We start from the raw sequence: 22,082 nt of genomic DNA on the forward strand, positions 1-22,082 counted from the left end.
AAGTTAAATTTACAAATTTAATAAGCTTACAATTGTTTCCCTATCAAATTTTTACTAAATTTCATTTTTAAAAATAATATACCTTATATAAAATTACCATAGTAAATAAATTATTGTTTTAATATTTATATCAAAATGGAGATTCTATATTATCAGAAACTCATAGTTTATTACAATTGAAAAGGGGGCAATTTTTGTTTGTTTTATTTAAAATTAAAATTAAAAAAAGGGATCAAGGGCTATTACCTCTGCCCGTCCCCTGTTGCATCACAACTTTAACTGCTATGATAGTTGATGGCCTACAACCCTTATTATATTATGCATTGGGTATTTTTTTAATATTTACTATTATAAACTCTTATTTTTGTTTAGATGTTTTAGTTTTATACTAAAATGATTTCTATTGCTAAGAAATTTTTGGAATTATTTATGAACTCGAAAACCTTAACAAATATGACACTTAAAGAAATGAAAACTTGAACCCTGTTTATAAACGGGACGTATGTTTTCAAACCAAACAAATTATGAGACTACACTTGTTATGATTTATCTTTTACTTTGTGTTAGGTTTGGGATTGACTTGGTATGTTGGCTAGTTTTTGGATGTTTACCATAGGCCTAGAAGTTATTGTTTTGTGATGTTTATGTGATGTCATGGTTTTTTGATGTGATCTTTGAGTTATGGATCAGTAATTATATGGTGATTTTATTGGTGAAATCTACGAGTTTCAATCAAGCATCTTTGGATGTTTTCCGATTACTTGTATAAGAACTAATGTGGCATATTGTGATCTTAGGGTGTAGGTTGTCTTTATGTATGTTGGGAAATGGCTTGCAATGGAGGTCAGATCCCTAAAGAGGCTGCCTAGGTAACCCATTATAGGTTGTTTTAATAAGTGATAATATTTCATTAAATGGGTTTAAAATGAATTAATAAGATTCAGTGTTTTTTTTCATCCATACCTCGAGTGCTAGAATAGGTTAGGATGGGAGTAGAGAGGATGCTTGGTTGTGACCCTGCTTCATTAGTATGCCTTGTTTGTATGAAAAGATACTGATGCTACATAGAGATACTAGGGGACAGGAGTCCAAAGAGGCTACCAGGGAAACCTTAGAGTTGATTCGTGTGATGACACTTGCCCACTTACATAGTAGTTTTCCTATGTGTCTTTGTTGCCTCTATGTTTACATGTTAATTGTGTCTTGGTGCCTTTGAGATAGTTTTCTATGAGGTTTTCCTTGTCCTAGATGTTGGTTATGACTTTTGGTATTGATATCCTTATGGGACTTGTGACTATCTTCTCAACATGGTTGGAGTAGGCCATTTAGGTTGCACAAGGTCAGGTGGTAGTGTTTCTTATACCGTTGAGATCTGATAGCTGGATGTCATTGCTAGATGTACTTGTACAATTGTTTCCTTTCATTCTAATCTTGTGTTTCTATTGGATGATTATATTTTGTTGTATTGTACATGTTTATCAAAGATATTATGAGATGATGTATTTTATTCATGATGCTTTATTATTTGAGCTTTTCATACCCTATGACTTGTACATCAGATGATTATGCACGTTGGTTATTCCATGTGGCATCTTATGTAATTGTTTGTTTTTTAATTGGATTCGTCCTTGCAGTTATTCTATAAAGTAGAATTATTATGGATTGGATTTAGTATTGATAAAACTTATGAATGTGATTCAATGTCATGGAAGCCTTAAGAGATGTAATATGTTTATAAATTGTTTTTATGTATGTGAGTCATTTCTTTCACTATATTATTTCTTGTTGTTATTATCTTCAAAAAAATGTTTGAAATTTTTTTATAGGTTAATTTCTTTTGGGTTCCCTTGTGGGGTATTACATCTAGTATCAGAGCCTAGTTTCTACATTGGGAGCTCTAGGTATAGTATTCAAAGCATGTTTCTTATGTTTATACTTTACAATAGTATGTTCTTATTGATATTTTAGTATCTCTTTGTTCTTTCTTGGATATTATTGTAGGATGGTATGTGGGACTAGATCTATAGTCATAGGTTGTAGCTCAAGCCATGGTAGAGGCAATGGGCAAGGGAGGGATATTAGTGTGCATGAGCCTGGCCATGAGAGTCATGTTCAAGAAGAGAGCAGGGAAGAACACAATGGGGAGAATCAAGGTGATTCAAAGGAGGATAATTTGAGACAAATGATTAGATTGATCTTAGAGTGTCTACCTCCTCCTCTAGGTTGGTTTAGGATATGTGGTTAAGTAATGGTTAATTGCTTTAGAAATTTTTTTTGCTATGCAGGACTTTGACTCTAATGTCAAAGTGAGGTATGCCGTTACCCACTTGGAACTCTTTGGGGCTACATGGTGGAACATTGAAGAAAAGAAACTAGGTATGAATATGAACATTATTACATGGGAGTTATTCCTTGAGAACTTCCATGAAAGCTTCCTACTAGAGGAATGGTATCAGTAGAGAGCAGATCAATTTCACAATTTGAGACAATATGCTATGACCATGGTAGAGTACAAGTGAAAATTCTATGAGCTCATCATACCTTATGTGGGGATTATTGACAACTTACCACTGATGGTACACCATTTTATTTTTGGTCTAAATAACCATTTCATTGGGATATTAAGGTATTCTAGCCTAAAAGCCTCAAGGATGTAGTACATCAGGTTGTACTTGAAGAGGAGAATGTTACTTTAGGACATGGTGGTTTTGTGGGAGCATCTACAACATTAGGTTCCAATGGTACCTAGAGCATAGACAACAATAGGAAGCCTCCTTATTCAAACAAAAACTAGGGACAACAACAATAACATCAACCACAACAACAAAATCAATAGAAGGGATCCTACCCTCTGGCACACAATGGTAGCAATGGTTCCAACTCTCAAAACTTCCATAACTTGTAGTGCAATAGGTGAAATCATCTAATAATAAACCTGTGTGGAGTAATCACTCTTTTTCCAGTAGAGATGACCATGAGTAGTCGAGTGCACCTCCAATAGGGAGAGGCTTAGGAAAAGGCACATGGTGTTTCTCTTGTGGACAATTTGGGTATATTGTAGCCAACTTCCCACAATGTACATCTCACTATTTAGGACCTAAGCTAGTAGCACCTAATTCTATAGTTGGTATTGCGAGTAGATCACATAGAGTCTTTGCAATAGTAGATCACCACCAGGAAGATCACCAAGGTACCATAGTTGAGGCTATAGGAGCTATAAGAGATAAACCCCTTTCTATCTTGTTTGATTTAGGTACTATAGATTCTTTCATATCACCTTCCATAGTTGTTAAATGTAAGCTAGAGGCAGTTAAGCAAGGCTTAGGTTTGCAAGTGTAACAAGCTTTAGGAGATAATATTCTCACAAATTCTTTAGTGTAATAATATGAAGTAACCCTAGGAGGTTTTGTTATGTCAGTCTAGACCTTTGGGTTATTCCCCTTGGTTCTTATGATGTAGTGTTGGATGGACTGGCTTGGCTCTCATAGACTTAGTATTGATTGTAGAAAGAAAACCATTTAGTGTAAGGATGATTAGGGTAGGGAATATGAGATTGTAGGCATCCAAAGACATATATCCCTTTGGATAATCTCTACTATGAAGTTGAAGAAGAGCTTTCATAAGTGTTGTCATGTGTTTACCATTATAGTGAGTAAATTTGAGGAAGAAGACCATGTAGGGAAGACTCTAGACCACCTTATCTTATAGGAGATTGTGGATGTTTTTCCCAATGAGATTCTAGGCATGCTACCAGAGAGGGATATTGACTTTTCCATTCATCTCATCCCACGAGTAGAGCCCATTTCTAGAGCTCCTTATTGGATTACCACTTAGGAGTTGAGTGAGTTACACCTACAGCTTGAGGAGCTTTTGGCCAAAGGTTGTATTAGACTGAGTGTTTCTCAATCGAGAGCACCAGTGCTCTTTGTAAAGAAGAAGGATCGATCATTATGCTTGTGCATTGACTACATATAGTTGAACATAGTAATAATTAAGAAAAAGTATCCTTTACCAAGGATTGATGATTTATATGATTAGATTAAGGGAGCCAGTGTGTTCTCTAAAATAGATCTAAAGTCAGGATACCATCAACTTCACATTCAGGATGTTGACATTCATAAGACCACCTTCCACACTCGCTATGGACACTATGAATTTATAATGGCTCCATTTGGTTTGATGAATACTCGATCAATTTTTATATTCTTGATGAATGGAGTATTCCATTCTTACCTTGACCAATTTGTACTTGTGTTCTTGGATGACATTCTGATATATTCTAGATCTCAAGAAGAATATGAGTAACATCTACAATTAGTTCTTGAGTGCCTGAGAGACAATCATATTTATGCCATTTCGATGAAGTGTGATTTCTTTTAGTCTTAGATACTATATTTAGGACATATTATTTGAAGAGATGGTATCATAGTAGACCTTGCGAAGATCTAGGTGATGGTAGATTGGCCTAGACACACTTCTGTGTTTGAAATTCATAAATTTCTGGGTCTGGCTGATTATTATCACAAGTTCATCAATAACTTCTCTAGAGTAGCATATCCTATCACTTCCCTCTAGAGAAAGGGAAAGAAGTTCATTTGGATGGAGAAACGTGAGGAAGCATTCCAAAAACTCAAGGATCTTTTGACTAGTGCACAGATTCTAGTAGTACCCAACCCAACAAGTGTTTATGATATGTATGAATGCTTCCCTAGAATGGATTGGAGCATTCTTAATGTAGGATGGATGGGTGATTTCCTATGAGTCTCAAAAACTCAAGGTTCATCAGGTGAACTATCCCACACATGATCTTGAGCTAGCTACAATTGTTCATTCTCTAGTAAGATTGAGAAAATTATTGTTGGGGCATCATTTTGAGCTTCATAGTGATCATCATATTTTATAGTATATATTTATGCAACCTAATATAAATGCTAGGAAGAGGCATTGGATGGAGTTTCTACGTGAGTATGATTTTGAGGTAAAGTATATTCAGGGAAAGGAGAATGTTGTAGCTAGTAGTTTGAGTTGTAGAAGACATGTGACACTATTGTTGAATCTTAGTTTGGATTTGAGAAGTTGTATACTTTAGTCACTTCCTACAGATACTTGGTATTAGGAGGTGAGCATGGAAATAGATTCAGGTAGACCATTGGAGGGTATATTTTTAGGTTATGTCCTAGAGTCAGATAGCCTTTTACATTATTTATAGAGGATTTATGTACCACTTTTGGATGAGCTTTATACATTGATCCTATTAGAGGCCTATCATGCACCTTACTCAACACATCTAGGTGTCAAGATGATGCACACAAATTTGGGATGTCTATACTTTTGGACAGGGATGAAGCATTATATCATTGATTTTGTGGCTAGGTGTCTTAAGTGCTAAAGAGTCAAGGCAAAGCACTAGCATCCAGTAGGACTTTTATAGCCTAATCTCATTCCTTCATTGAAGTGAGATATTATTTCTATGGATTTCATTATAGGATTACCTATGAATTTTTGTCAACATGATGTTATCATGGTCACCATTTGATGTAGGGAGGTGTGAGTAACTAAGGCTAATTGGCACACTTAGCTACCAAAACCACCATGCAAGAATTAACACAATGAAAGAAAACACAAAAGATAACAACACCAGAGAGAGAGAGAGAGAGAGAGAGAGAGAGAGAGAGAGAGAGAGAGAGAGAGAGAGAGAGAGAGAGAGAGAGATTATTTATTGATTCATGAAAATATAATCATACTTGCCTAGCTATAAGGCCTTTTAGGTTATAGACAGATACATAATACATTCAAATCCAAGATCTAACTTCAAGTTCAGATTTCCAGATAAATGCTTTCAATTTCCTATCCTCCTTCTATCATCTATATTCCTTCAAGATGGATCCATAATAATTACTAAAGACTTCACCACAATCCCTTATTATACAAATCCAAGCCAAAAGTCATCCCATAATTCTAAAAACTAAATAAACCTAACATTAAGTACTTGAAGAGCCACAAGTCAACCTCCAAATGAAATTAAATGTCCAAAAATTGATACCCGAGAAAAATCATGATATCTCCTAGCCCTGATTGAATTAGAACCATTTCTTCAAACTAAAGATATTAATTTATGTCCTCTACAACCTCTTAAGGGTGAAAATGCTAATTCATTAAGGATATCTAAGCATCCATCCTGAAAGTCACGCACATAAACCTATTGCGTAAGCTACAACAAATTGATACTCTAGGAGAATTTTCATATATCCTAATTTATAATGAATTAAGAATTTTGCCTTTGATAGAAGGGATTAATATAAGTCCTCTTGAATACGTAAAATTTTTAGCCTCTAACTCATTGTGAAAAATTAGTTACACATCCTGCAATAGGAACCCAAAAACTAGAAAAACACATCTCCAACAACAAGATAAAAATAACTCAAACCTTAACATGATAGCTCCAATCTCTTTGAGCACATAGGAAAAGGTTCCCTATTGTGTCTTCAATGCTCAAAAACTATGAAATCTTGGCAATGCAAGACATTGCAACTTGGAAAACTAGTAAAAACTAAGAACATGCAGGATAGTAGTGCAACCTAGGATAGTAGTGCAACCATTTCAAATGAACCATCACCTCATCACCAACTTCAAAATCATGATGTTTCCTAGACTGATCAACATTATCCTTATACTTCTGATTACTTTGTTCTATCCTCAACTTTACTTATGTAAAGATTCCAAAAAATCAGCAAATTATTCTCCTACAACACTTCTCTTTTCTTCACCAACAATAACTCTCAAATCTGATATACCTCTAGGTTGCAGTCTAGTAACAATCTCAAAAGGTGTCTTCCCTGTACTCCTATTCATAGAATTATTATATGCAAGTTCATCTTGTGCCAATACCATCTCCCAATTACTTAGCTTATTTCCAACTAAATATCTAGGAAAATTACCCAAGCTTCTATTCACAACCTCTGTCTGTCTATCTATCTATAGATAGAATGTGGAACTAAATTTCAACTCACTACCCATATTCTTCTACAAAATCTTCCAAAAATAACCAACAAAATTACTATCTCTATCATAAATAATACTTCTTGGTAGTCTATGCAATCTCATAATCTCTTTGAAGAAAAGTTCAAAAACATGCTCAACATCTAATGTCTTCTTACACGGTATGAAATGAGCCATCTTAGAAAATCTATCCACTACAACTAATATGAAATCATACCCCTTCACTATCTTAGGTAATCCAAGAAGAAAAAATCCATACTGATGTCACTCCAAGGTTTCTCAGGAATAGTAATAGGTGTATACAAACCAATATTTTCACTTACTCCTTTTGCAACTTGACAAACTCCACAACTCTTTCCAAATTTTTGAACATCCTTATACATTTGTGGCCAATAATACTTTTCCTTCAGCAAAATCAATGTCTTATCCATTCCAGAATGTCTAGCCAATCCGCCATTATGCTTTTCTTTGATCAAATTCAACCTCATGAAGGTACTAGGTGTGTTAGTCAAACCAAAAGGCATAACCAACCATTCATAGAAACCATCTTTTTTCTTGAAAGTATTCTTCCATTCATCACCTTCTCTAATTCTGATCTAATTATAGCCACTCTTTAAATCAATCTTGGTAAAATACTTTGCTCCACTCAAACAATCCATAATTTCATCCATCCTCAGCATAGGAAACCTATAATTCATTTTAATCTTGTTAATAGCTTTGGAATTGGTTGATCAAAATTTTGTTGATCAAACCTTTCTGCAACAACTCATGCACTTGTCTATTAAGTTCCTCATTCTCTACAGGTGTCAATCCATATGGTGCTTTGTATGACAAACTAGCTCCAACAATCAAATCCATATAATGAATTATACTTCTCATTGGAGGTAAACCATTAGGTATATCCTCTACAACAATTTCATTATATTAGTAATTCTGCATTTTTTTCTCGTACTTGGCTACCACTATCTACTATCACTCAGTCAGTACTAGCTTCTGCTGCTCAATCATTATTACCAACACTCATTCCTTGAGGAACTATAGAAAAATAAACTTTATTCTTCTTTACTTCCTTTTCGAATTGCTTTCCATTAACCATGAAAACTTTCATTGTAGTACAACTAACCTCATCTAAACTTTCAATCAAAGACAATAATATTTGCTTCTTCCTATTTACCCAAAGAATATATTGATTCAATCTTCCATCATGTACAACATATCTATCAATATGCCAAGGTCTACCCAACAAATTATGACAACAATCCATCGGCATAATATCACACAACACTTCATCAAAGTAATGTCCAATCTTGAACTTCACAATACATTGCTCACTTACCAATATCTTATGCTCATCTTTGATCCATGAAACATGATAAGGTTTGGGATATTTCAGCCTCTACAACTACAACTTTTTAACTAGCTCTTTTGATGCCAAATTTGTTGAATTTCCAATATCAGTGGTCACCTTGTAGCATTTTCCAACCATCTTACCTTTGGTCTTGAAAAAACTTCTTCTCAAAATAGGTTCCTCATCACCTCCCTTATTACATAAGGTTATTCTCACCAATAGATTTTCTCCAACCTTAGGTCCACTTGGTGAATTCTCAATGTCTCCTTGAATCACAAAATTTCAATTATTTTGCCCACTTTAAAATGATCTACATTCAAAAGATATATGCCCTTCTTTACCACATCTAAAACAATTACCATGAAAACTACCTCTAGAATATGAATTACCTCTTCTTCGGTAAGAACCAATACCTCCTTAGTAAGAACTGCCACCTTTCCATTCAAATTTTCCTTTATCATGCACAAAACTATCAGATCTGCCACCTTCACCATAAGATCTTCCTTTGCCTCTCTAAAATCTACCACCTCTACTTCTTTGTCTTTGTTCATTCTTCTTTATCAAGATCTCCTCATCTTTCAAGGCATATTGATAGGCTTCTTTCACATTTTCCAACTTCACAAAACTTATTTCATCTTGAATTCTAGATATTAATCCATTTATGTACCTTGCAATTTTCTCAACATCATCATCCACATGTCCATATCTGATGTCCAACCTATAGAATTCCTTGGTATATTCTTTCACAGTCATGTCCTTTTGTCTCAAATTTTGCATCTTTCTCAACAAGCTAACTTGGTAATTAGTAGGAAGGAATTTTTTCTTTACCTTGTTCACCATCTTTGGAAAAGTTCTAATCTTCTCCTTTCCTCTCCTTTGTCTATCATTTTGCAAATGCTTCCACCATAGTGAAGCATGACCTCTCAACCTAGTAACTTCAATATTCACCTTCTTATTACTAGGACTGTTTTCATACTCAAAGATCTTCTCTGTATCTAAGATCTAATTTAACAAAACATTGGTATCCAATTTTCCATCATAAGGAACTACTTCAATAGTAGGTTTTGAATTTTCCCTAGACAACACTCTCAACAACATTACTTCATCTTGATCTTCTTCAGGTTCTAGATTAGGGTTTAGTGCTACTACTTCATCATCACTTACATCATCAAGATGTGATCCCCTCCTCTGGGATATCTCCACAACATCTAATTTGGCTGCAATTTGTCTCAATGTATCTAATATTGCATTATCAATATTTCCTCTAACATGAACCATTAATACAAATTAGGTTCCTACAAGATTGCAACCCTTTACAAGTTATAGGTAAAATCCATAGATCTACAACCTTACAACCAAATCTAAACTAGGATTCTACACAATCCAAAGTCCTAGTACAAATTGCCTCACACTTTAATTTTCTATTTGAATACTCAAGAACAACCAAGCTCTAGTACCACCTAATGCAGGGAGGTGTGAGTAACTAAGGCCAATTGGCATACTCATCTACCCAAACCACAATGCACAAGTTAACACAATAGAAGAAAAAACAAAAGAGAACAAAACCATAGAGAGAGAGAAGAATATTCTTTATTGATTCATGAAAATATCATTATACATTCCCAACTATAAGGCCTTCTAGGTTACAGCTAGATACAAAATTCATTCAAATCCAAGATCTAGGTACAAGTTTGGATTTCCAGACACATGCTTTCAATTTCCTATCCTCCTATCATCTATATTCCTTCAAGATGGATCCATCATAATTACTAAAGACTTCACCACAACCTCTACTTATACCAATCTAAGTTGCAAGTCGGCCCAAAATGCTAAAAACTAAATGAACCTAACATTAAATACTTGAAGAGCCACAAGTTGACCTCCAACAGAAATTAAATGTCCAAAAATTGATTCCCAAGAAAATTCATGATATCTCCTAGCCTTGATTGAATTAGAACTTATTCTTTGAAATAAAGGAATTAATTTAGGTCCTTTACAACCCATTAAGGGTGCAAAGGCTAATTCATTAAGGATATCTATGCATCGATCCCGAAAGTCATGCACAGAAACCCATCATGCAAACTGCCAAAAATTGATACTCTAGGAGAATTACCATATCTCCAAACTTATAATGAATTAGGAAATGTGCCTTTTAAAAAATGGATTAATTTAGGTCCTCTTCAATACCTAAAATTTTCAGCCTCTATCTCATTGCACAAAATTAATAAAATAGCTTTCAATAGGTACCCAAAAATTATAAAAACACAGCTCTAGCAACAAGATAAAAATGATTGAAACCTTAACAAGATAACTCCAATCTCTTTGTGCACATAGGAAAAAGTTCCCCAATGTGTCTCCAACACTTAGAAACTATGAAAGTTTAGCAATGCAAGACATTGCAACTCAGAAAAACTAGGAAAAATTGAGAACATGTAGGATAGTAGTGCAACCCAAGATGCTCCCGCATCACCATTGACCAGTTGACTAAGGTGGTACACATTTCACCGATGAGGTCATCCTACACAAAAACCTTAGTAACTAATGTCTTCATGTGTGATATCATGAGATTGCATGGAATTCCTTGAAAGATCATTTCAAATAGGGATCCTTTATTCACGTGTGCATTTTGGACATCCTTGTAGCATGATCTTGGAGTATAGTTGAATTTCGGTTCAACTTATCACCCAAAGAAAGATGGTCAGACTGAGAGAGTGAGTTAGGTTCTGGAGGATATATTAAGGATGTATGTTATTTATATACATACTCTTTGGGAGGATTATTTATGCCTAGTAGAGTTTTCATATAATAATGGGTATCGTAATTCCATTGGGATGACACCTTTTTAGGATTTGTATAGTTGTCCTTGTCATACATTGTTGAGTTGGGACAATTTAGAGGATCACATGTTGTTGGGTCCTAAGATGCTTTAAGATATGGAGCAATAGGTAGTGTGTATCCATGAGCACATGTCTACATCACATGTTAGATAAAAAAAGTATGCTAATGCTTATAGGATGGATAAGCATTTTGCAGTGGGTGAGAAAGTTTTCTTGAGAGTGCATCCACAGAAGTGTCTGATCCATTATGGAAAAGGTTCAAAGCTAGCACCTCATTTTATTGGGCTATTTGAGATTCTTGAGAGGATAGGTCTTGTTTCCTACCATCTTGCATTGTTTCCTAGATTAGCTCATGTTTTTCATGATGTTTTCCATGTTTCTATTCTTAGACAATATATTCTTGATGTAATACATGTTCTTGATTGGAATGCATTACAAGTGGAGGATAGGCAACTAGCTTTGGAGCTAGTGCATATTCTGCAACAATGAGATTTGACCCTTAGGGGTCCAACCATAGAGAAAATAAGGGTCCAATGGGACCCTACTGATGAGTCATTAGCTACTTGGGCGGACACATCTAGTTTGCGTGATTTATACCCCTACTTGTTTATAGGCTTTTAGGAGTAAGCCTAAGTCTTCTTGTTATCTTTTCTTCTCAAATCCTCTACATCAATCATCTTGATATGGTAGTCTACTTTAGTAAAAATTGTCTAACAATTACGTTTCACATCAATATCAACATAAAAAATGTTCTAATTGGAGTTTCCAACAATCTCCCTCTTTGGCATTGATGACAACATCTCATGTAGTGCCTAGCCCTAGTTTATTTTTCATGATCAATATACAATCAAAATATTTTAGGTTAGGTTCATGGTTATATTTTATTATTAGTGGTACTTGGTTATTTGATTATGATTTGATGTTATTTCATACTCAATTGATATATGTGATGAGCTACTTGATACTTGATTATTTCATGTGTTCATGACTATTCTTTAGATGATGACACTTGTATATAATGATTTTAGTTATTTCATGATGATAGTTAGATGGATGATTTATATGCAGTTTCTATGGATACTTACCCTATACTTGAATGTGTATGGTGTACATGTATGTTTTACCTTATGTTTTGCATTTCTAATGTGGTTGAGGGAGGGAGTCGTAGTCATCTGCTAGTCAGGATCTACATGATGCACCACTGCCCACCATTGCCTATTTAGTTTAGATTTATATGTCTATGTACATGCTCGAATTTTATGCAGATTGTAGGTACCGAGCATCGACTTCCTTGAATTGCTAGGATGAATGTGCTCTATCATAGTATCTCAATGGTAAAGAGGGGAGATAATTCTTGAGTCCCAATCCTAACCCTAAACCAATTGTCCTTGAAAGTAGGACAAGTATCTGAGTTATTTGCCCTTCTAAATTTGTCAAGTGATGTGAATTCATGATTTTGACCCTTAAGTTTGATTTAGTACTTTGTCTTTATTATGAGTTTTCAGATTTAGATTGTATGTCTGTTGTGATTTTCAATTATAATTGAATCAAATTAAGAGAATATTAAATAATTTAATTTAACAAAATTTTATAAAGAAAGATCAAATTTTAATTATATTTAATTAATTAAGAAATTAATTAAATAAAAGAATTAAATTTAAAAGATTTAATTAAAGTTCTAATATTGGCATAATTATATTTATTTAATTTAATAATAATTTATTTAAGAGTTTCATCTTAAAAATAATTTCTAAATATTTTTTTCCTAATCGGTAAGAGGCCGAAGCCAAGGTTAATTATTATTATTTTTTGTGATTAATTATTTTGATTATTAGTTAAGCTTGAGTAGATTCAAACCCAAGACGTCCCAAATAAGAGGTTCACAATTTATTGCTTTGGTGTAGGCTCTTGCCTAAAATAAAATCTAACTATGATTATTAGTTGAATTAATAAATATATTATTAAAGACATCTTGTAATTTAATAAAAGAGACAGAAAATAAATTTAATAAATTTTATTTTAATTAAAATGCAAAAATTTTTCACATGAAATTAAGATAAAATAAAATAATAATAAAAAAGAGTTTGTGTGATTGAACAATTGAAACCCTAAAGGGAGAAGGCTCTTTATTAAGAAATTAGAGACCATTTATCCACACACAGGTTTGGAGGAGCAAAATTTTGAGAAAGAAGGTTATCAAAAATATAAGAATTTCTTGCGAGCTTTGAGATCCGTCTAGTTAGCATTAGATCAAGGTAGGATTTTTGCACAATAAATTCCTCTTCAAAATTTATTTGTATTCTCCATGTTTGTATGAATCTATTTTCAAAATTTATTCAGGTTGATACCCTTGTGGTTAAATTTACTATTCTTGAAAATGTCTATAAAAGAATTTAAAATTGGAAATCCTCGTTTAAGAAATTTGGCAATTCATAATTGGATTGATTGAAGTCATGATGGGCTTTGAATATGAATACTAGAAATTAAATTTACAAATTTGATAAGATTACAATTGTTTCCTTATCAAATTTTTACTAAATTTTATTTTTAAAAAAACACCTTATATAAAATTACCACAATAAATAAATTATTGTGGTAACATTTATATCGAAATGGAGACTCTATATTTCCAAAAAATCATTGTTTACTGTGATTCAAAGGGGGCTGATTTTTATTTGCTTTATTTTTTATTTTGGAAAATAAATTTTAAAAATGGAATCAGGGGCCATTACCTCTACCCGTCCCTTGCAGCATCACAACTTAGCTATGAAGGCAACCAAGTTTGCTGATAGTAGCTTTAGCTACTACAATAACCAAGGTTGCCTAAGTAGCCAATGCTGTCTACGGGCCTTATTATATTATGTGTTGGGTTTTTTCTAATATTTGTTATTAAAAAATAATAATAATATTTGAATAATTAATATTATTATTATAATTATTAATATTCAATTATTATATTATTTATTTAAATTTTATTATTATTAATTTAATATTATATTATTTTATTAATAAGATAATAAATATTATAATTAATAATTATTAAATTATGATAATAATATTTAGTTTAATGACTTTATTAATAATAATATTTAATTGAAGTTTTTTATTATGTACTTTTTTATTAAAAAAATATTTTTATAAAGTAAATTGATAATTGTAATTTAATTGGGAAAATTGATTGTTTTTAATAAACTCAGATTTCTATTTAGATGTTTTAGTTTTATACTAAAATGATTTCTACTCCTAAGAAAATTTTGGAATTATTTATGAACTTGAAAACCTTAGCAAATGACAATTGAAGAATGAAAACTTGAACCCTATTTGTAAACTAGACATGCATGTTTTAGAATGAAACAAATTATGAAACTACAGTTGTTGTGATGTATATTTTACTTTGTGTTGGGTTTGATGTTGACCATTTTTTTGATGTTTACCAGAGGCCAAGGAGTTATTGTTTTGTTATGTTTATGTGATGTCATGGTTTTGTGATGTGATCTTTGAGTTACGGATCAATGACTATATGGTGATTTTAATGGTGAAATCTATGAGTTTCAACTAGTCATCTTTTCATGTTTTCTAGTTGATTGTATAAGAATTGATGTGGTATATTGTGATCTTATGGGACTTTTTGCTATTTTGAGCTTAGTGCAGGTTGTCTTTTTGTATGTTGGGAAGTGGCTTGCAATGGAGGCCAGAGCCCTAAACAGGCTACCTGGGTAACCCATTATAGGTTGTTTTAATAAGTGATAACATTTCATTAAATGGGTTTAAAATGAATTAATAAGAGTTAGTATTTTTTCTTGCCCATGCTTCAAGTGCTAGTTCATGCTAGGATGGGAGTACAAAGGATGTTTGGTTGTGACCATGCTTCATTAGTCTGCCTTGTTTGTACCAAAGTATTTTGATGCCGCGTAAAGATACTAGGGGGATGGAGTTGGGAGAGGCTGCTAGGGTAACCTTAGAGTTGAATCATAGTTATCATCCTCACACTTTACATAATTCAAGAAAAAAAAATCAGCTTAGATTTGTCAAATCTATGATTTAACATGAATATTTGCACTCGGCATCAATATGTTGTCACTTGGGCTTCCATACTATTCTTCCACTTGGTCAACACTAGTTACTCGGCTAAACTTTACTTTAATAAACTTTACTCGGCTTACACTAAACTAAACATCAACTAAACTTTAATCAGCTTACACTACATTCCCTCGATATATACTGAATTTTTACTTTGCTCAGCTCTAACTAATTTTTTGCTCAACTTGTACTAACTTTTCTTGGCACCTACTATGTACTCGGTCAAACTTGGAAGACACAATTCTTCTTACATGTTCTTCTAGATTTAATTAGTGTATCCAATATTTGTAGCCTTAAGTAGATAAACAATGCACTATATCATCACTATCTTAACTAATCTTTGTACTCCCTTTTCATACCATAACTCAACCTTTCATCTATGTGCTCTTGTTATCTCATTTGATCAAATCCTCTTCATCAATCAAACAAATGATAGTACTCAAATCAACTAAGAAGTTATCTTACCAACAAGTAGCAAGTTTGACATCAGTGACAAAACAATGATTTAAACACATCCTCATACTTGTATCAATCTTTTCTCAACAATCTCTCTCTTTGGCATTGATGGAAAACCAATACCAAAAATAATACCAAAAAAATAATAATTCCTTATATTGAAATCTCTCCCTCTATCACTAGCTTTAATCTTCTATGGCTAAAAGATTATATTCTAATCAACAGACAATCAACTCTTCATTATGACTCGCTTCATCTATCATCTTGCAAGGCTTCTCCTTCTGAATTTCTCAGATCACTCCCTCTTTCTAATATTTAGGTATCTATCTCTCTATCTACTCTGATGTTATATTTTCCTTAGTACTTTCACCCTCTTACTAGGAAGATTTATTTCTTTTTTTCATTTCTTCCTTAATAGGGGGCATATATCTTCCTCTTTAGTAAACATTAGGTCGACTATCTCCCTCTTTGAAAACAATGACAAAGACTTATCATCTCAACATGTAGATGTTAACAATTTAGTGTCTCTATTTGTCATCTAACTTGTGACTGTAAATCTTCTAATTTGGCTCCTTCATTACTTTAGGAAGCTCCTAAAGTAATATCCACTGCATCAAGTTGTAAGATACAACATTCAGCTTGGTTGATGTAGGGTACTACTCATGCTTCTTAAGTAGCTTTGGATAGGGATATCACCCCTAGTTTACCTTTTAGATACTCATGAGCATCCTTAGGTAAATCTTTTGTGAAGATATCAGCTACATGCTCTTTTGTATTCACATATTCCATCCTCACTTGTTAGTATTGAACTAACTCTCTCAAGTAATGATACTTGATTACAATGTGCTTAGTATTTGTGTGCATCATAGGGTTCTTTGATATATTTATAGCACTTATATTATCACAATAATGTACAACATATTCAGTAATTTCCTCTTTCATACCTTTGAGTAGCTATTTGATCCATACAATATTTGTACAATTTATTTTAGTAGCCACAGATTCAGCTTCAACAGTTGCTTGAGATATACAGTTTTGTTTCTTGGTGGTCTAGGTGACCAACCTCTTTCCTAAGAAAAATGCTTCTCCACTAGTGCTCTTTTTGTCATTAATGTTTCTAGCCCAATCAACATCAGTGTAGGCTCTCAACTAATTTTAAAAATTTTTCTTGTAGTATAGACCATAGTATTTTCTTCCTTTTAGATATCTCATAATTCTCTTAATAATTATCAAATGATTCTCCTTAGGATTACCAAAGAATCTTGCAACAATCCCAATATATAATGCAATGTTAGGTCTGCTATGCACTACATATTGCAATTTTCCAATCATAGACCTATATAATTTTTGATTGACATAAGTTGAATCATCATTCTTTGACAACTTGTGTCCTTTCACCATAGGTGTGCTAACTAGTTTTGAATCTTCTAATCCAAAAAATTTCAATATTTCCTTCACATACTTAGACTGAGTAATTTATATACCATATTTCATCTGATATACTTGTAAACCAGCCCAACAAAGAACTTGATCGAGCTCCAAACATAGACATCTCAAATTATTTCTTCATTTCATTTACAAATGCCTTACATAATCCATCTTGACCTCCAAATATGATATCATCAACAAACATTTCAGCTAGTAAAATACCTTACCTCCTATCTTCAAGTACAGATTTTTGTTATCACCAGTCTTCTCAAATCCAATCTTCACAAGATAATTGTGAAGCCTTTCATACCATGCTTTTGGGGCTTTCTTTATACCATATAAATCTTTGTGTAGTCTACATAGCATATTCTTGTTGTTAGCATCAAAAAATCCTTCTAGAGGTTCTATGTAAACCTCTTCTTCTAATATTCTATTCAAAAATGCCAACTTCATATCCATTTGATAAACTTTGAAACCTTTGTATGCAGTGTAAGCAAGCATATTTCTTACTCCTTCCAATCTTGCAACAAGGAAAAATGTTTCTCCATAGTCTATCCCTTTTTCTTATGCACACCCCTTGCAAACTAATATTTCCATTTTTAGGACTTCACCATTTTCATCTAGCTTATTTCTATAAACCCACTTGGTTCCAATCACATTCTTATCCCCTAGTTTGGGAACTAAAGTCCATGTCTTGTTCTTCTCAATCTGCTCAATCTCTTCTTTCATGGATTTACTCCAGTCCACATTTTTTAAGGCATCTTTCATTGTCTTAGGTTCATTCATTCTTAGAAATCATGTATCACTTCCCAGCATATTTCTTTTCATTGGTCTAGCATCTCTATATACAATAATTTGTTCAGAAAGGTAATGTCTTTTGACATACTTTGACAATCTTGGTTCTGCTCTACCTTCCTCATTATGTCTACCAACTTTTGAATCCCTGTGTACTTCTCTATTAGGTAATTCAACATTTGTTTTATGTACACTAATCTCAAAATCAGAAAGTTACTTAGCCTCTATTTGCAACTCGGTTCCTAATTATAGCTCGATTCCTGAATCCAACTTGATAGTCACTAAAACTTGTTAATTTGCAATTTGATTTACAACATCTTCATCAGTAGGCATACCTTCATAAAAGTATACAAAAGAGTTGTATACCTCTAGTTCCTTCATTGGTTCAGCCTCATGTACCTCTGTATATTCATCAAACTTCACATTTTCACTTTCCACAACTTTGTTAGTATTAGTATTTAAACACTTATAAGCTTTACTTCTTGTGGAATAGCCAAGGAATATAGCTTCTTCAGTTTTAACATCTAATTTACCATTCCTAGAATCTTTAAGAATGTAGTACTTGCTTACAAATACCTTAAAATATTTTATATTGGGTGAGTATCCATACCATAATTCAAAAGGTATTGAAATACTATCTTTCTTGACTTGCACATAGTTCAAGATATAGACAACTATACTTACAACCACTATCTAGTATTTCAAAGAAACATTCTTCTCCATCATGAGTGTCCTAGCATAGTCCATTATAGGTTTGTTCCTCCTTTCAACAATTTCATTTGGTGGAGGGGTCCTAGGTGTATATGTGTGTCATTTGATTCCTCTGTCATTATAGAACATTTCAAATTCATTAGATGTAAATTCTTCACCCTTGTCACATCTCAAACATTTTATGCTTTTGCCTATCTCCTTTTTAACTCTTGCTAAGTACCACTTAAACATTTGAAAAGCGTCAAATTTCTATTTTAGAAACATAACTGTCATCATTCTAGACTAATCATCAACAAATAGGATAATGTACTTGTAACCCTTGTAGGTTTTCACATTAATTGGTCCACACAAGTCAGTATGAACAATCTCAAGAATTTCTTTAAAGGTGTGTCTTACTCTTGAAACTAGATTTTGTCATCTTGCCTAACTGACATTGTTTGCAAATTATGTTGTCAAGTTTCTTCAATTTAGGAAAATATCTTACTCTTTTCATGTTACTAATACTAACCAAGTTATCAAAATTAACATGACATAACCTCTTGTTCCATAAGCACACATCATCAAATTTGACTACAAGAAAAGTAGCATCATTCATATCAAGATAAAATAGATTAACTCTATTTTGATCACCATTCCCAATTAGTTTCCCATCAGTATCATAGAACTTATCTATCTTGTTCTCAAACTCAACTTTTCAACTTAAACTATTCATTTGTGACACACTCAACAAATTATTGTTATGTCCTTCAACATAATAAGCATTTCCACACAAGATCTTTTTTGTGAGTTTGATATATCCTTTTTATTTTATTAGACATGTTGCATCATTACCAAACCTTACACTATTTCCATCATAATAATTTAGGGTAATGAACTTATTTTTATCTCCAGTCATGTGATGTGAACACCCACTATTAATGACCCATCTATCATTCTTTTTCACATAAGAAACTAGTGTAGTTGCCTCATCTTGATTAGAATCACCCTTCATTGCAACATACACCACTTCATCATTATGGTCATCAGATCCATCTTTGGTTTTCTCTTCTATAATGTAACAAGACTTCTTGCCTTTGTCTTTATAATCTTTGTTGTCCTCATCTCTTTTACTTCAGTATTTGTCTCCATTTCTATTGTTCTTCTTCTTTGGACATCTAGCAACAATATGACCAACCTCATTGCAATTAAAACATGTGATAGGTAACTTACCTTTGAATTTGTCTTTGCATCTATGAAATATCCTTGCTAGTAGTGCTTCAAGCTATTCTACATGCTCCTCATTTGCATCATTGTCACTAGAAACATATTTGACCTTTTTCTTCTTCTCTTTAGGTTCCCTTACTGAGAGTTTAGCTTTGAAAGAAGATTCAACATTGTTAGATTTGAAGTTATCAAAATTAAAGAGCTCAAAGGTAGTTAGCCTACCTACCGAACCTTCAAGAGTTAGATTAGAACTTGGTATACATCTTAATTCTTATATGGAAAAAACTCTAATAACATAGATAGACAATAGTGTTCTCAATACTTTTCTTAATACAGTATCATCATCTATCTTTCCACTAGCTCCTCTTATAGCATTAACAACCCTTGATGTCATTGAATTCAACATACCTTAGGGTAGAGGAAATCTCTAACATTGCTTGATTATGTTCTTTCTTCTTTTTTAGATCATTAGCAGTTAAGGCTCTAGTAGGATTGACATGCTCAGTAGAGATGGTAGATTGTGCATGGTCCCTAAGACCTCCTAGGTGTAGCTTCGTCAAAATTTTCCATGCAAGGAAGTTCTCCTTGTTAAGCTTGGGTGCCTCTCTTTTTGACATCTTGATCTTTTGCTTCTAGTACCTTCAAACTAGTCCACTTAATCACCATTGATTTGATACCAAAATTTGAAATTCTTTCAACTAACTAAGAGGGGTGGGGGTGAATTAGTTATCCAAGATCTAGATGTACAAATAAAACTTTTCAATTTTTAGTAGACCCAGATCCATATAAATTTATTATGCATGCATTCATTAGATCATACAACTCTTAAACTTTGTAGGTTACTGTCCTAGGTCAAAACAACTTCGCAAAAATATAAACATGAAACATAGCATATTCAATAACACATTTGACACAAGGATTTTACATGGAAATCCAATTTGGGAAAAACCACCAATAACATGCTACTAATTCTCACTCTTCTGAAATAATGCCCTATGAAAGGCCAACCCTATTAAAGGGTACAATACGCACTATTAAATGTGACCTAGCTAGAGGATTTAAATCACCTTGGTAGGAGTGAGCCTTATTACATGACTTTAGATCATTCACTTGGAATGTCACTTGGTTAAATAATTTAAAAATGAGTGTTAGGTCAACCTTAATCCAAGGGATTTACCCTAGACTGATACAATAATTAGAATGCAATAGTAAGGCTTGATATGATAACAAATTACAACTTAGCTATAGGTTATAGATCTCTATTTCAGTCCTCTAGTCTGCTTGGCTTTCACACACTTCATCTTTGATAGATTTTTTACCCTTCAAGAATTTATACTCTTAAGCCTTCTTTCTTTGCATGTCAATTGTAGTCTCTTATGCTTTGCCACTGAATGAAGAAATACCCTAGACTCCTTGTCTTCCTTAGGTTCTTGCATAGGACAACCTTTGCTTCTGAATAGCTCTTTCTATAAATAGAGATTCTAGGTCTTTTTCCCCTTAACTACAATCATCCATTTTAGGGTTAGGTAGGATTATGTATGATACAATGAATCTACCCCCTTTTCTATTTGGCTCTTCTAGAAACTTCTTCCTTAATCTTCCTTGAATTCACCACAAAGTGGTGTACCTTAAATTTTGTGCCACTAGCTCATCATAGTTATCTTCCTCATGCTTCACATGATTCAAGAAAACAAAATAATTGGCTCAAATTTTTCAAATATATAATTTAACATGAATACTAGCTCTCAACATCAATATTTTGTCATGTAGCTTCCATACTATTCTTCCACTTGGTCAACACTAGTTAACTCGAAAAACACTAAAGTTTACTAATGCTCGACATCAACTAAACTTTACTAGGCTTACATTGTGTTCACTTGACATATACTCAGTTTTTAGTTTACTAGGATCCAACTTACTTCCTGCTTAGCTTGCACTAACTTTGCTCGACACCTACTATGCACTCAATCAAGCTAGGAAAACACAATTCTTCTTACTTGTTCTTCTAGACTTAATCAGTGTATCCAACCGTTGCAACTTTAAGAAGATAAACAATATACTATATAATCACTATCTTAATTGATCTTTTTACTTACTCAACCTTTCCTCTAGGTGCTCTTGTTATATCATTTGATGAAATCCTCTTCATCAATCAAACAAATGATAGTACTCAAATCAACTAAGCAATTGTCTTACCAGAAAGTGACAAGTTTGACATCAGTGAC

The sequence above is a fragment of the Cupressus sempervirens genome, chromosome 6 (genome assembly GCF_028749045.1).
Source record: "Cupressus sempervirens isolate cs-2001-9-10 chromosome 6, ASM2874904v1, whole genome shotgun sequence".
Lineage (NCBI taxonomy): Eukaryota > Viridiplantae > Streptophyta > Pinopsida > Cupressales > Cupressaceae > Cupressus > Cupressus sempervirens.